We start from the raw sequence: 14,870 nt of genomic DNA, 5'->3' as shown, positions 1-14,870 counted from the left end.
CTATGATGACATAGCAGGCAAGCACATATAGACCCACACGATCTCTAGGTCTCTGTAGCACGTCATACAGCAATGTAGTACGTCGTTACATTGCCGTAGGGTGACATGTAGATGCACCCACAATGCTATAAAATACCAAAGGTTGGTTGCGAAACAAAAGAATGTTTAACACAACTTTCAGTACATTTTCTAAAGAAGATTAATGGCAAATAGTTTTGCTCCATATCATTTTAATGATTTATTTTATTGTTTTAATTAAACTATATTGTAAGCATAATAAATGGTTTTAGGAATGGTGCTTATAAACCTGTGATTCAAACCTATAAGGACATGTTTTACTCACATCTCATCTTGCATCTCATGCCAGACACTCTAATCTATAAAGAGCTGCTATAGTTTAGGCAGGTAGGCAGTGAAAACATGATGGGGACAAACTGCACAAGAGTAGCAGGTAAGGTATACACACTTGTATTAATATACTTTGTGTAATAACATATAACAAAATTATACCAAACCCATCGAAGTGTATTTTAGTTGTACATCCATTTAATTCTACCTGCATGACAAAACCAAGCCAAATACTCACTGTATTGGCCTTAGATCAACTAATATAAAACATATGCTGGTAAGCATTTATTTACACCAATGCCATTATTCATAAATAAGCAGTCACCAATGGGAAGTATAACTTGCAAAGCATGATGATACTCTATCAATATGTATTTCAATATGCAGCATTTCCCTTTCCATCCATAGAAAATAAAATAATGTCAAGTCTACATGTTGAGTTAACAGGGCAGAATTTTTTCTCCTCATAATTTTTCTTGCCAATAAAATGGCATTTCATCCAAAATGAAAATTTATGTGAGAGACTATCACTACATTTTTTTAACATGTAAATGGTAAGTTTCAAAAATCCAGATTAAGTTATGATTTTCTATTTGAGACATTTTGCAAAAAAATTAAATATTTCTACTGGAATATTTTTATTTGAAATTGATCAAAAAAGGGGTGTAGTCAAAAGCTCTAATGGAAGGCTCTAGGACAAGGTTGGGCAAAATACAGCCTGCAGGCCAGATCTCCATAGCCAACTGTGGAGGCTCCAGCAGCTGTGTGGTGCAAAACGGCCAGGGCTGCTTCCAGTATGCTGGGATCTCTCTTTCTGGGCCTATCCAGCCAGGCATGGTGGGGTGGGAAGGAACACTACAGCTGCAGGTAGGTTCAGGATTCCACGCTGGTCACAGCCCCAAGAGGGAGAGAAAAGATGTGGCCCTTGACCGGTCTTTTAAACTCATGAAGTGACCTGCCAGCCCAAATAATTGACCACTTCTACTCTAGGAGGACCAGCTCTTCAGGAGACAATAGCACTGGTTACAGTAGTAAATACTACTTCTGTTAGTAAAAAAAAGCAATGTTAGATTCATGGTAATAGAGATTCACACACATGCTCACACTAATAACATAACGTAAGTCTATGGGTATATATATTTATGCGTGCATGCATGTATCAGAAGTTGATCAAGTAGCAAAGATAGAGTATCCTCTCCATTCAATTTTGGCTGTAATGGCCTGGCCAGTTGATCTGGAGATGCCTGAGTTGCCCATATATCAATGTCCCCCTCTCAGCCTAGCTGGTTGATCCCAAAGGAAATACAGAAGCCAGTACATTTGGAGCCAGCTCGGCTGTAGGACCTGCCAGTACAATGAAGATCTTCAATCCGTTCACCTTTCTGGGCTAGACTCCTGGATTGGTTGCCAACCAAGACTGGACAGCCCAGTCCACCCTGCCATGGCATGTGCCTTCTGGTGGAATTTCCTCCACCAGGGGTAAGGATAGTACCCCCTCTAGGTTGTTCCTCTGCCTCAAGCTTTTGGCACCATAGAAGTTGGTAGGCTATTTTCCACCACCCAGCTCTTGGCATTGACAGCTGCAGATACTACCATCTACTGTCGTAACGGTAGCAGACCTGGCCTGGTTTGACCTGACTATGAACTTCTGATAGGTTTGAGATGAAGAGTGGTGTGAAGAAGGGTTGTATTCTGGTGCCCACACTCTTTGGGATCTTCCTCTCTACATTGCTGCACTACATTTTTGATGGCTTGGAGGAAGGCATATACGTTCACACAAGATGGCAAACTCTACAATCTATCAAGTCTGAAGGCCAAGATAAAAGTGAGGTGCATGCTCATTAGGGAGCTCCTTTTTGCTGATGATGCTGCACTCACTGCCCATGGAGAAGGCCAGTTACAAATACTAATTAATCGCCTCTCCCATACTTGCAGGATGTCTGTCCTGACCATCAGCATTAAGGAGAATGTGGTCCTAGGACAAGGTGTTCACCAGTCACCATCTATCAGCCTTGACAACACACCTCTTGAGGCAGTGAACAAGTTCAGCTACCTTGGATCCACAGTGACCAACAACCTATCACTGAATAAACAGCTAAATGTGTACGTTAGAAAGGCTGCTAGCGCTTTCAGTAATCTCTCCAAATAAGTCTGGAGAGTACGAAACTCACAATAAAAACTAAGTTGCTTGTGTACAAAGCCTGTGTCCACAGTGTCCATATGTATAGCAGTGAGACATAGTCAACATATGCATATCAAGAAAATAAGTTGAATAATTTCCATATGTTGCTAATGATGCATCTTTGACTTCAAGTGGCAAGACAGAATTACCAACACAGAAGTCATTGCCAAAGCCAACCTGCCTATCATCACTGCACTACTCAAACAGTGGCGCCATTTCCACAGGATGGAAGATGGGGCATCACGAAGGACATCCTGAATGGACAAATTGCAGGTGGGGAGAGAAGAGTAGGGTACCCAAAACTGCACTTCAAAAATATCTGTAAGCAGGACATGAATAGTATTTACAGATGTGCTCCAGGAGGTGGGAGAGTGCTTTAATTAGAATGGCTCTAATTAAAGTGCCCCGAGCGTCACATGTATCAGCATCCCTGCACTGAAAAATGGCAGGAGGGGCACTTTAAAGCTTGGCCAATGAGCTTTAGTTAATTAAAGCACCCCCACCACCATTTTTCAGTGTGGGGACACTGATACACATGATGCTGGAGTCTGCTGGAGCAGAGTAATTACCACACTCCAACAGACTCAATTAATTGAAACAATCAAAACTTGAATAATCCAGTCTGCTCTGACACATTGTAATTACATGGAGCAGCACATGTATAGGTGCCTAAAGGCTTCTGAAATCAGACCAAACCTTTGAGAGGCCTTAGCAGGACACAGGACAAAATGGAACTCCTTCTTAATCGTGGAGCCCAACATCATGATGAGAAACTGTTACTCAAATTACAACAGAAACATGACCAAAGAAAACAGCCTGCCAGTGCTATGTTCACCTGTGGCCATGGTGGCAGGACCTGCAAGTCTAACTTCTGTCTATATAACCACAAAAGAAAATGCACCACCAGTCAGTAGAATAGCCACAATATCCACCATCACTTGCTGATGAATGGATGGCATTATGTATATATGCATGGAATGTATATCAAGATACTAATGTCTATGTTAAATCAGTCTCTCCAGAGTAGCAGTAATTTCAGAATAAGCCTGAATCTATTCAAGTCACAAAGGCACGTTTAAGAACTGCTTAGGGAAGTTGTAGACGCTCCATCACTGGGGATGTTCAAGAAGAGATTGGACAGCTACTGGTCAGGAATGATCTAGGTGTAGCTACACCTGCATTCTACTAATAGGTATTTTGTTTTCCATGCTTCTGAGTTTATCTGGTTCCCACATGGGGTTGGGAGGGAATTTTGCCCCTTCCCCCCACCCTTCGTCCTCCTGCTGCTACATGTTTTTTTAAGCTTTCCTCAGGGGTATTAGGTGTTGGCTGCAGCCAAGGCTGGGGATTTTGACTGGGACTTAAACCCTCTACTCAAGGTCAGATTGATTGGCATGTTGGAGGTCAGGAAGCAATTTCACCCCATGGTCAGACTAGTATGGGCTGTGGAGGTTTTTGTCTTCGTCTGTAGTGGGGGGCATGGCCCTCTTGCTGGGACATTTTAAGCATATATTAACAACTTTTACAGAAGCAGGACATTGGCCACCATGGTCCCCCTGCTTTACCTGTGGCAGGTTAGGGTGTCATGTCTCGTGTTGTCTAAGGGTTGACCGTGTCATTTTGCTAAGATGTTAGACAATGGTTTCATATGGGATGGTTTGGATGATTCTACCTGAGGCAGGACTTGGACGATATGACCTATGGAGGTCCCTCTTAGCCCTGCTTCTCTAGGCTTACAAGATTCTGATAACTCTGAGGCTTTTGTGTCAGGGCCATTCTTGAAATGGAATGAAGGCAGCTTGCCTCACTAATATCCAGGCTATATCAATTGCAGAAATAAACAAGGAGAGGACTTTACTTGTTAAGTTGCCACCCTATTGTAACATCATCCACATACACAAAATAATATAAGAGAACCAAATTTTAGAGTTGACTTCAGCTTTCATAGATTCATAGATTCATAGATGTTAGGGTCGGAAGGGACCTCAATAGATCATCGAGTCCGACCCCCTGCATAAGCAGGAAAGAGTGCTGGGTCTAGATGACCCCAGCTAGATACTCATCTAACCTCCTCTTGAAGACCCCCAGGGTAGGGGAGAGCACCACCTCCCTTGGGAGCCCGTTCCAGACCTTGGCCACTCGAACTGTGAAGAAGTTCTTCCTAATGTCCAATCTAAATCTGCTCTCTGCTAGCTTGTGGCCGTTGTTTCTTGTAACCCCTGGGGGCGCCTTGGTGAATAAATCCTCACCAATTCCCTTCTGTGCCCCCGTGATGAACTTATAGGCAGCCACAAGGTCGCCTCTCAACCTTCTCTTGTGGAGGCTGAAAAGGTCCAGTTTCTCTAGTCTCTCCTCATAGGGCTTGGTCTGCAAGCCCTTAACCATACAAGTGGCCCTTCTCTGGACCCTCTCCAGGTTATCCGCATCCTTCTTGAAGTGTGGCACCCAGAATTGCACGCAGTACTCCAACTGCGGTCTGACCAGTGCCCGATAGAGGGGAAGTATCACCTCCTTGGACCTATTCGTTATGCATCTGCTGATGCACGATAAAGTGCCATTGGCTTTTTTGATGGCTTCGTCACACTGCCGACTCATGTTCATCTTGGAGTCCACTACAGTTGATCTACAGTGGGGTGTTACCCAGATACAAGGGTCCAGCTGTATATGAGTTTGCAGAACCGAGGGCTAAATTGGTAAGGATGAAAAATAAAAACAACAGTGAATGTTAGCAAGGAAAAAAAAGGCTGGGGGCTATTAAAGAAAAAGGGCAAAATAATAGAGGACCTAAGTCTGTCATGATTACTGATTTCTTTAGGCTTTGAGTAGACTCAGGGGTCCATCCACTGGGAGCTAGGTGGGAGGCAGAGATGATCCAGTGCTTAGGCTATTATTATGGGACATGGGAAACCCAGGTTTAGTTCCTAGCCTGTTCACAAACCTCCAATATGAAACTTGGTCAAATCACTTGACCCCTCTATTCCTCAGTCTGTAAAAGAAGTTAAGGGCCAGATCCACAAAAAAAAAGGTATGCAGGTGCCTCAATTCCTAATGAAATCAATACAAGCTTGGACAGCCTGATACCTTTGTGGATCTGGTTGTCAATAATATTGCTGTACCTCTGGGGGCTGTACTAAAGATAAATATATTAAAATTTGTGGGGTCCCGGAGTCAGTTAAACACTTGGTTGGAAAGGAGCAGAACCAGGGCTTTGCTACATTAGTTGGAAATTGGGCATCAACCAAATAAATGGAATAAAAAAAATATTGTGTTCTTTTCCCCCTCTCATATTTGTCTGATCAGTGTCTCAGAGCCTCATCCTACAAAATAATCTGCTTGTGTCAACCTCAATGCCCTCACACAGACCCCTAAATAAACCTTTAGGAGCAAGCATTGGCCCTTCTCTATGCCAGTAACGATTCTAGCTGTCTTTCCTAAGCACAATAATACATGTTATTAACTATTAATTGAGGTAATCATTGCTGTCACTATCATATTACACTAAAATTCTATTTGCTTCCAGAGACAAATGGATGCTAATGTTGATCTGTAAGGTTTGGGCCGGTTGTTGTTTGAAGCCTTGTCTCATGATACACTCTGTCGCCTGCTAAATTTCACTAACTGTCTTTGGGGCCTGATCCTGCAGCTGGGCACAAGTCAGCCGGTATGGATACAGTTGCAGGATTACAGCCCAGATCTGTATGCCTGAAGGCTGCAGATGCAGTTGTTACAGTGGAAAGCCCACAACTCAGAAATCTGCTTTCTTCAATGGCCTGACAATCCATGTTTAATTCACAGGACAAGGTGCATCCATATTAAAGCAGTCAGAGCACAGACCCAGAGTCAGGTGACCCAGGCTCTTTTTCCAGCTCAGAACTCACTTGCTGTGTGATCTTCCCAAAGCCACTTCACTTCTTTGTGTCTTGTGTAATGACTCACCTTTATGAAGTGTTCTGAGGTCTATGCAGGCTAACTTCTCAGTAAGTGGAGAGCATTATTAGCAGTAGTAGCTGTTATTATTGAGGCCTTAGTGGGAAGTGTGAGGAGGTATGCTTAGATGTAGTTGTGCCAGATGACAGTCCATTTTTGTTTAGGTCTTTACCTTATGTGATTTGCATGTGCATTCAGAGGGACAGTGAAAAATAGAGAAAGTCTCATGAAAACATATTTAGAAACCATTAATGCAAATTTGTTTACACTAACCAATTTCTTTCCTTTTCCCTTCAGAAATAAAAAAGAAAAGTGGATAACAGATTCCTAGGATGAAAGATTCCCAGATCAAACCAGGGCATCACAAGCCTAGGGTAAAATAAGAGATCCTGGAAAGCAAATATAAGTTGGTACTACTAGGGAGAAATCCTGGTCCTAGTGAAATCAAAAGAGAGTTTGGCCATTGACTTTCATGAAGCCAGGATGTCACTCACAGTCTTTTAAGCTCTTGGGACAGGAAATATGCTGTAATATGAGGCCCCAATCCTACAAGGAACTCTATGGATTGACCCCTGAACCCATGCACAGCTTCATTTACTGCAAGGGAGCAAGGTCTGCAGGTGAAGGTTGGGTGGGTAGTTAGCCTGATCCTGAAAAGACTTAAGCATGCACTTCACACATGTGAACGTCAGTCCATTGAACCTAGTGCATCTATACCAATGAATAAAGTTAAGAACACAACTCTTCACAGGTTTGGGACCTAAATGTGTTGTGTAATATGCTATTTACATGATTTTTAAATACTATTTTACACTAACAGAATGAAAACGAAATAATTTTTGCACTTGATGCTAACTACCTCCAGCTTCAGTTCATGTCCATAGAATTGAAATGATTAATTGATTTTGAGGCTGGTAAAGACCACCAGGATTGATTAGTCTGATCCTGTATGTCACAGGCTATAAAATCCCAATATTTCACCAATAATCTCTGCATCAGGCCACAACTTTGGTTTGAGCTGGACTGTACAGAGCTACATGAATCACTTCTACTCCCCACCCCCCCACCCGATTTATTGGTAATTCCAAAATATGAAGAAAAAAAATGTCAATCATTTTGGTTTCCACAAAATGAAAATATTTCTTGTCTAATCAAAAATTCTTGTCTAATCAAAAAGTTGAAAAAAATATTTGGGTCAAAGACATGTTACGTATTGAATTCAAGTTGTTTTTTTTGCAAGGCTTTTTTGCATTTAAGATTGAAGGAAATTTCTAAATTTAAAAGTCACTGGAACTTGAAAAATCAAAGTATTTCATTTAGAACATACTAAAACAAAACAGAAAGAAACTTTTTGTCATAAAGATTTTTTTTTACATTAACAGTTTGAGACAGACACCAGTTTGCCAAATGGGTTCATGCTACTTAATCTAAATTTTTCACTCATGAAGTCTGGCTGAAATATTTTGCCCAGTATAACTTTTTAGCATAACTTTTAGAAAGACCTATAGAATTGGCTTAGACTGGAAGTGACAGAGAATATGCCAACCCATGGTAACATAGAAGAAAGCTCTTTTGAGATTTTTGTAGTAATTTAGGGAAGATCAGAGAGGAAAGCTGTAAGAAACAGGCAGTGAAGAAAGCCTCTAGTACATTGACACAATATATCTGGACTGTATATACCTCTGGGAAGGTCACTTCCTAAAGGCTGGCCAATCAGCTGACCTTCCTCATGCTGCCCAGAAGGGAGCCTGACATGGGTTTCTTTAGTTTCTCTTTTTCCTTCACTTATAATCCAATGGCTTGGAAACAAATAATGCAATAAAACTACATGAAGGTGTAATTTGATTTCTTCTCATAAGGCCTCCCACTAGGATGATCCTAAGCCAGTTTAAGAAGCCTCTTCTGCTGGGGCATGTCTTGGTCACAGTGAGTTGGGAGTAGAATTGAAATGCTTGAATCTTCCTTTCTGGAAGGTCTCAAGATGATCCAGTTTTGTCCCCCTTCCCAAATTGTGCCTCAAAGTTTGGGAGGTGTTTAGGTTTTTTTTAATTGCCAAGGTCTTCTTTCCAGAAAAGGAAAGCCAATTGTAGTGTCCCTTTTCCTGAGCACAAGAGAATGCTGATGTACAACGTTAGGGCCCACTCTCTACCTCCCCAACCCTTTTGCCAAGAATTGATGCTTTCACCACAGTCGTTCTGTCCCTGACTGCCCTAAGGAATGAGGAGGGTTTTTTTCCTCTTCCTGTTGAAAGGAAGTCAAACAAGTTCACTGTCATTAAATCTGGAAGCTCCTTATCTCCCTTGGAATCATAAATTATGAATCATAGGCTACATCTTTGGGTAGTTTGGTGACTAAGGCAAGGCTGTTCTTTTGGAGGAGAGCCAAATGGAGTGCTTAGCCTGTTGTGTTGCCAAAGCAATGTTGTGATCATACAGTCCACACTTTACAAGTCCATCCAGTCAACAGGTGGAAAAGAGACACTCATCAAGTAAAAATCACCACACTTCAGTGGTGATGTCTTAATAGATGGCTTTATTTCCTCTGAATCCATTCAGGTACTCATCACCTCTCAGTCACGTTCTTAAGTTCAAACCCTAATTGACTTATTCATTCAAAGGATCTCATTTAAAATAATGTTTGAGTTAGGCCAACAGGAATTGGCTCCTTAATAGCAAGCTTCTTCGGGAGAGTAAAACTTTGTATTTTTCTCCAGTTCTCAAGCCCATGGAGATCAGTGGTTGTTTGGATGAAGGAAGACATGAAAATTGAACTCTGGTTTCTTTAAAGCATGGATAACATTTACAGTGGATGGTAAATTTATAAGCGATAAAAAATGTATAAATGATACCAAAAAAGCAGAGAGACCAGAAACCATAGGGGGGGAAAGGGCAAAAAGCTATTTGGCTGTACTGAGCTATGATTGAAGTGTGAATGTGACAAGCAACCTGAAATTGAATGAAGCAATTTTAATTAAATTTTATGTTTATACTGGCTCAAAATTATAAATGTAATTGTGGTCTACTTATTTCTTACACTACATCACATGTTTATATTGGGTATTAAGAGACATGACAAAATGATAGGGCAAATCCACTAGTTTTAGGCCCATATTTGTAGTAAGATAGGTGCTTAACTTTAAGTAAGTGATAAATCTACACAGACTGAGCACATGTTTAACATTAAGCATGTAGCCAAGTCTCTGTAAGATCAAGACCATTTTTTGTAAGGACAACTGACCAAAATGGTGCTGAAAGACACCAGAATATATGTGTGTCAGTTTTGGCTAAGAAGGTAAGGTAAGGCTTGAACTAGTTTGTGACTTAGTTCATACCAGCAACAGGAAAGCTGGAGGAAACCTTTTTTCTGTTAGGAAGGAGTAGGGGAAGCCAATCTATAAGATAACGCAGGGATTAAGAGAAGGCAGAGTACTCAACTGACACTCAAACCATCTACATTGGTGTATCACCTGGTGTGCCACTAAGTGTTGTATCATGTTGGGCAAGTCACTCTCCCCCGCCTCTCCTGCCCTTTGAATCTAGAAAAGAAGGACCAGAAGGGACCTGTAAGATCATCCAGTCCAGTCCCCTGCCTGGGCAGGAGGTAATTGGGCTCAAACAAGCTCAATGAGGTGCTTATTCAACCTCCTCTTGAACTCCTCTGGTATTGTCTACTTACACTCCAAGTCCCTCAGAGATTGTTCAATGTTAGAAACCCTGCATTGAACATGATGGGTACATGGTTCGTTAATGGTTTGCTTATATACTGTCATTCAAATAATAAGATAATATAAAAATGATGACAGCACCACTAATAATAAACATCTGAGAGACACAGAATAGTGAGAAAAAGAAAAGGCAACTAGTAGGAAGACAGCGGGAGAGAAATAAGGAGCTACAGAAATGAGGGCTCAAAAGCCGCAGCTTGAGGAATAAGGAGGAAAAAGCTAACCATCCAGGAAGAGCACACACCAACTGCTGAAGCTACCTTAGCCTGACGAAGGGTTTTTGAACCCGAAAGCCTGCTTAATATCTATTCTCCAACCATTTGGGTTGGTCTAATAAAAGATATCAAATTCACCCAAGGAACCTTGTCAACCTGAAAAAATGCATTTTAAATATTGATAAAATAGTAGGAGGAAAAATGTTAATGAGACTGAAGAAATAAAGACAGCCAGGCAGAGGGATAAATTGAACCCTCTTTTGTAGACACCCATGGAAAGATGTTTGACAGTTCTGTAAACTCTGCAAGGTGAAAACTCCAAGTATCCTTGAAATCCAAGGTTTGGTTTGTAGCCTAGGACCAATAGCCTCCTTACGCTGGTTTTCCTTCACTAGTGATGTGACTCGATCTGCCAGTCTAAGATGAAGTGTGTAGTTATTGCTGGGTTCAGTAAACATAGGTCTAAGTGAATAAGAACAACAACACACTTTAATTTGTAGATCAGTATGCAACATCTGCAGACCCTTGGTGGGTAACTCGCTGCCTGACTCCTAACTAGTTGCTCCCTGAGGTACCATCTCCTGTTTCGCAACTCCCTCAGTCTCCTGGTAGGGAGAATCTATCAATAATAACAACTTATATTACTACAAATTGAATATTCTGGAGCTGCTCTGATGTGGACAGAAGATGCTGCTCCTTTTAGTGCGTGCACATAATTATTATTAATGTTAACGAGTTGCCCAGTGCGCTGAGGGAAATAGGCCTTCTAATGTATAGTTTTGCTCCTGGCCTTAACCTAGAGGCTGCCTGGCTAATCCATAGTCTGTGGATGGATTCAGGTCAAAGGAGAAAAAGGAGTAGCAATGGGACAGACTCCATGATGCTGCATCTACCTCACCCTTTATCCCTATACAGCCAACCTGCTCCAAGGACTGTGTGTATAGCTTTACACAGACGAACATATGCTCCCCTCGCTGCCTTATGACCTCTCTCCCCTGTTCACACAACAACCGTCACTTGTACTCAGCCATGGTAGCAGCTCCAAGGGATCCAGGGCCTGCAGGCTCAGGCTGCAGCTGGCTAGGCCAGGCTTTCCCTCTGGTAGTGGTGGAATGGGAAGAAAGAAGAGGGGCTCAAATTCAGCACCCATTGCTATGAAGCTCACACTTATCAGGCTTCTAAACAGGAAAACAGAACAGATAGCTAACTAAATAAAAGGAAAATAAAAAATGAAGTATAGAAGATAGGGCATGTTTCTATGCTGTGCTCTGGCATTGCTACAGGAGCTACAAAGTATAGTGAGGATGTGAACATTTATTTTAGGGCCCAAATCCTGATAACCAAACATCTAGGAAGACTCTGACATCTATGCAGAACACCACTGATTCTCAAAGGAGTTTGCCAGTGCGAATCACAATGCAGGAGTGAGGCTTTACTATTTGGGTTACTTATGTTGATTTATAAAAATGCTAAAAAGAAAGATAAAGAAAATTGGCTACTTGAAAATATCCTCTCAGCACCGTTGAAACTTTAAAAATACAACTCAAGTGCTGCAGTACAACCTAAGCGATCTCCCCACCAAGTGAAATTTAAAAAATGCAGAAGTCATTGCCCCTCAAACAATTCTTCCAAAGATTCTTGCTAGCACCATATAACTTTTGCTAATAATGACTGATTAGTGTCAGAAATACCTCCCAATGAGCATTAAGAAAAATTCTCTGGCTGGAAATATGATGCAAAAAATAGAGATATTCCCTCTCTACTTCCTATAACTCCCAGTGTTCGTGAAAAGATGCCACAATGATTTCCCTAAAAATCTTTGCTGCGGGCTTAGATACATCAAAGGTGGTTGAAACTCAAACATCTGTTTTTACCAGTACACCTCTGGCTACTCATGGAATGACCACCTCTCTCTAAAGGTGACAGGGTCCTTCAGCTTTTCTGGGAGATGATTGTTCACTGCCTTGTATCTCATGGAATAATTTATATCTATGTAAAATGGGCAAAAAGTGTTATCAGATTAATTAGTACCATTTTATATCATTTTGCACAGATATAAATAGCTTCAACATATAAATAAGGTTCAAGTGAAGAATCCTTGCCCCTATCTCACCCTCTTTCCTGGAATTGCTGGGAAAGGCATCAATTTTCATTTTAAATCCTGTTATTCAGAAATGGAAGCATCTTCTTCAATTAATTTCTCTTATACCAGCAAACATCCACATTAATTATTTTGGTTGGTAATTACCTTAGCTGAATTTGACCAGGTAACAAGAGGTGAAAGTGTCCATGATACTATTAATCCCCACCACTATGAGAAGCTAGGAAATAAGTCATTAGTATTGAGGCAGGAAACTTGGGTCCTCTCCCCACTTATACCAGTGTTTAACTGTGTGGCCTAGATTGTTTATCCTTTCCAGCCTCTATTTCCTCGTATTCAAAGGTGTTTGGAAATTGGAAAAAGCAAAAAGGGGCAGCATTTTCACATGCAATTAGTGATTTTGGGTACTTCTATTTTTCAGTATCCTGTCTGAAAAGCCTAAAATGAAGTTGACGTTCAGAGGCTGGAAGATCAGCTATCAGCACTTTCTGAAAAATCAAGAATAAAAATCACTTTAGGTTCCCTGAAACCCAAGTATCTAAAATCTCTAGTCATTTTTTAAAGCCTTGGCCTATGATTATATTATTTTTCAGTTTTCCACTGTCCATCCTTATTTCTAACGGAAGGTGATGTATGACTCCCTTAACTCCACCTGTTTAGAATATCTTCCCATTTCCCCTAAAAAATAAAGTCACACAGCACAGGCCAAGATAAATCGTATCTGCCAGCAAGCGGGAAATAATATATATTTGCTCATATAAATTTACTTTCTGTAAATGCATTTTATTTTTTTAAATAATTTCCTTAACTTAATGGGGAAAAGGAACGAGAGAGGAAAGGAACCAATTAATAAGTAGTGACCTACCTAAGTTATGGTGAGACATTATGTTTTTTGCAGCCTGCTTATGGCATGCAGAGCCAATTTCATGGGCATTTTGTGGCAGCCCCGCCCCTTGCCGCTGATTTCCAGAGGGTGCCTTGGTTGATTTTGTGGGAAATCGTGGCCAATGCTGGACTTCCCGTCAATCACAGTGATCACGGACTGTTTTTCATGGTTTCCACAAAATCCGTGAAACTGCAATTTAAGCAGGTCCCTACTAATAAGGGTGTGGATGGCTGAGAGGAAATCAACCCTTAAACTTGAAAAATCCACAATGGGGAGGAGATGGAAAAGAAATAAAATTTCTGAAATTCTTAAAATACTGGTGATGTAAAGTGTTAGCAAATGATGGATAGGGCCTTTGGCAAGGATTTTTTGGAGTGGTATCTTTTATTGGACCAACTGCGTACTTGAGAGAGATCTTAGATATCATCCAAAAAAATTCTTGCCTCGAATATTTCCTGGATTGTCCTGATACACATCACTCCAACACTACAGCATATATTGCCCTTATAGTTTTAAAAAAAGAGAAATATTCTTAATAATGCATAAGAGATGAATCATCATTATTATTGATACTAAGGAGTTCCTACTAATTATTATTATTATTTTATTTCATTAAAGAAAAACAGGAAGTCAGAGTCCCAGGCCTCTGGATCTTGCAATTCCAAGACTAGCTCCTGCAAAATATTAGCGAAAGGCCCAACTTTATAAATATTTCAATAAGAATCTTTTGTCAATCATATTCAGATCTCACAGCCAGAAGTATTTGGATCTGCTTACAGAAGACGTTTCCTTCACAATCATTTTGTTTTATTCAAACAGGAGAAAAAAACACCCCAAAGAAACCAAGTTTCCCATGAAAGTTGTAAGAAGTGTCAGCAGGTTTTTCAATCCTCAGTTTCAATAGTGCTGCAGTTACGCCAAAATTTGCTGGTGTTATACTGTTGTTTTGTCTGTGACTGTCTGAGATTAAAAATAAATGTCTAGATTAATTTTACAGCCATGTGGCTCATCATTTTGCACAAGATGCAAAGATGTGGCCCAGCAGGACCGTACACCTCATCTCCAACAGGACATACACAGGGCACAGAGCTAGAGAGGGTTATAGTCTCCAAACTCATTTAACTAGCCTCAGTTGTGAAAATTAACCACTTATTTTCAGAGTAATCGGTTTATGGTCACTGGGGAGGGGTGGCTGAACCGCATTTTGGAGAGAAGGATTATTCGCACAGCCTGTATGACTAGCCCTTCAGAGCATTGCTTTGTTTGAAACCCTTTTGATAGTTCAGGGCGCAAATGACCATTTCAGCAAACTGTTTATCTTCATTGTTTTCACCCGAGTGTGGTTGCATTGGTTTCCTGCGTTTACTCCCTAACTAGGCATTCACCAGATGGATGCATTTCAGCCCTCCTGAACTTCTCTGCCTGGTCTGTTTTGGCCTCTGAATGTAATCATCCCAACTTCCCCCCACCTCCCCCTCCTCCTCCCA

Source organism: Alligator mississippiensis, chromosome 1, assembly GCF_030867095.1.
Source record: "Alligator mississippiensis isolate rAllMis1 chromosome 1, rAllMis1, whole genome shotgun sequence".
Taxonomy (NCBI): domain Eukaryota; kingdom Metazoa; phylum Chordata; order Crocodylia; family Alligatoridae; genus Alligator; species Alligator mississippiensis.
This window is presented reverse-complemented; position numbering follows the sequence as displayed.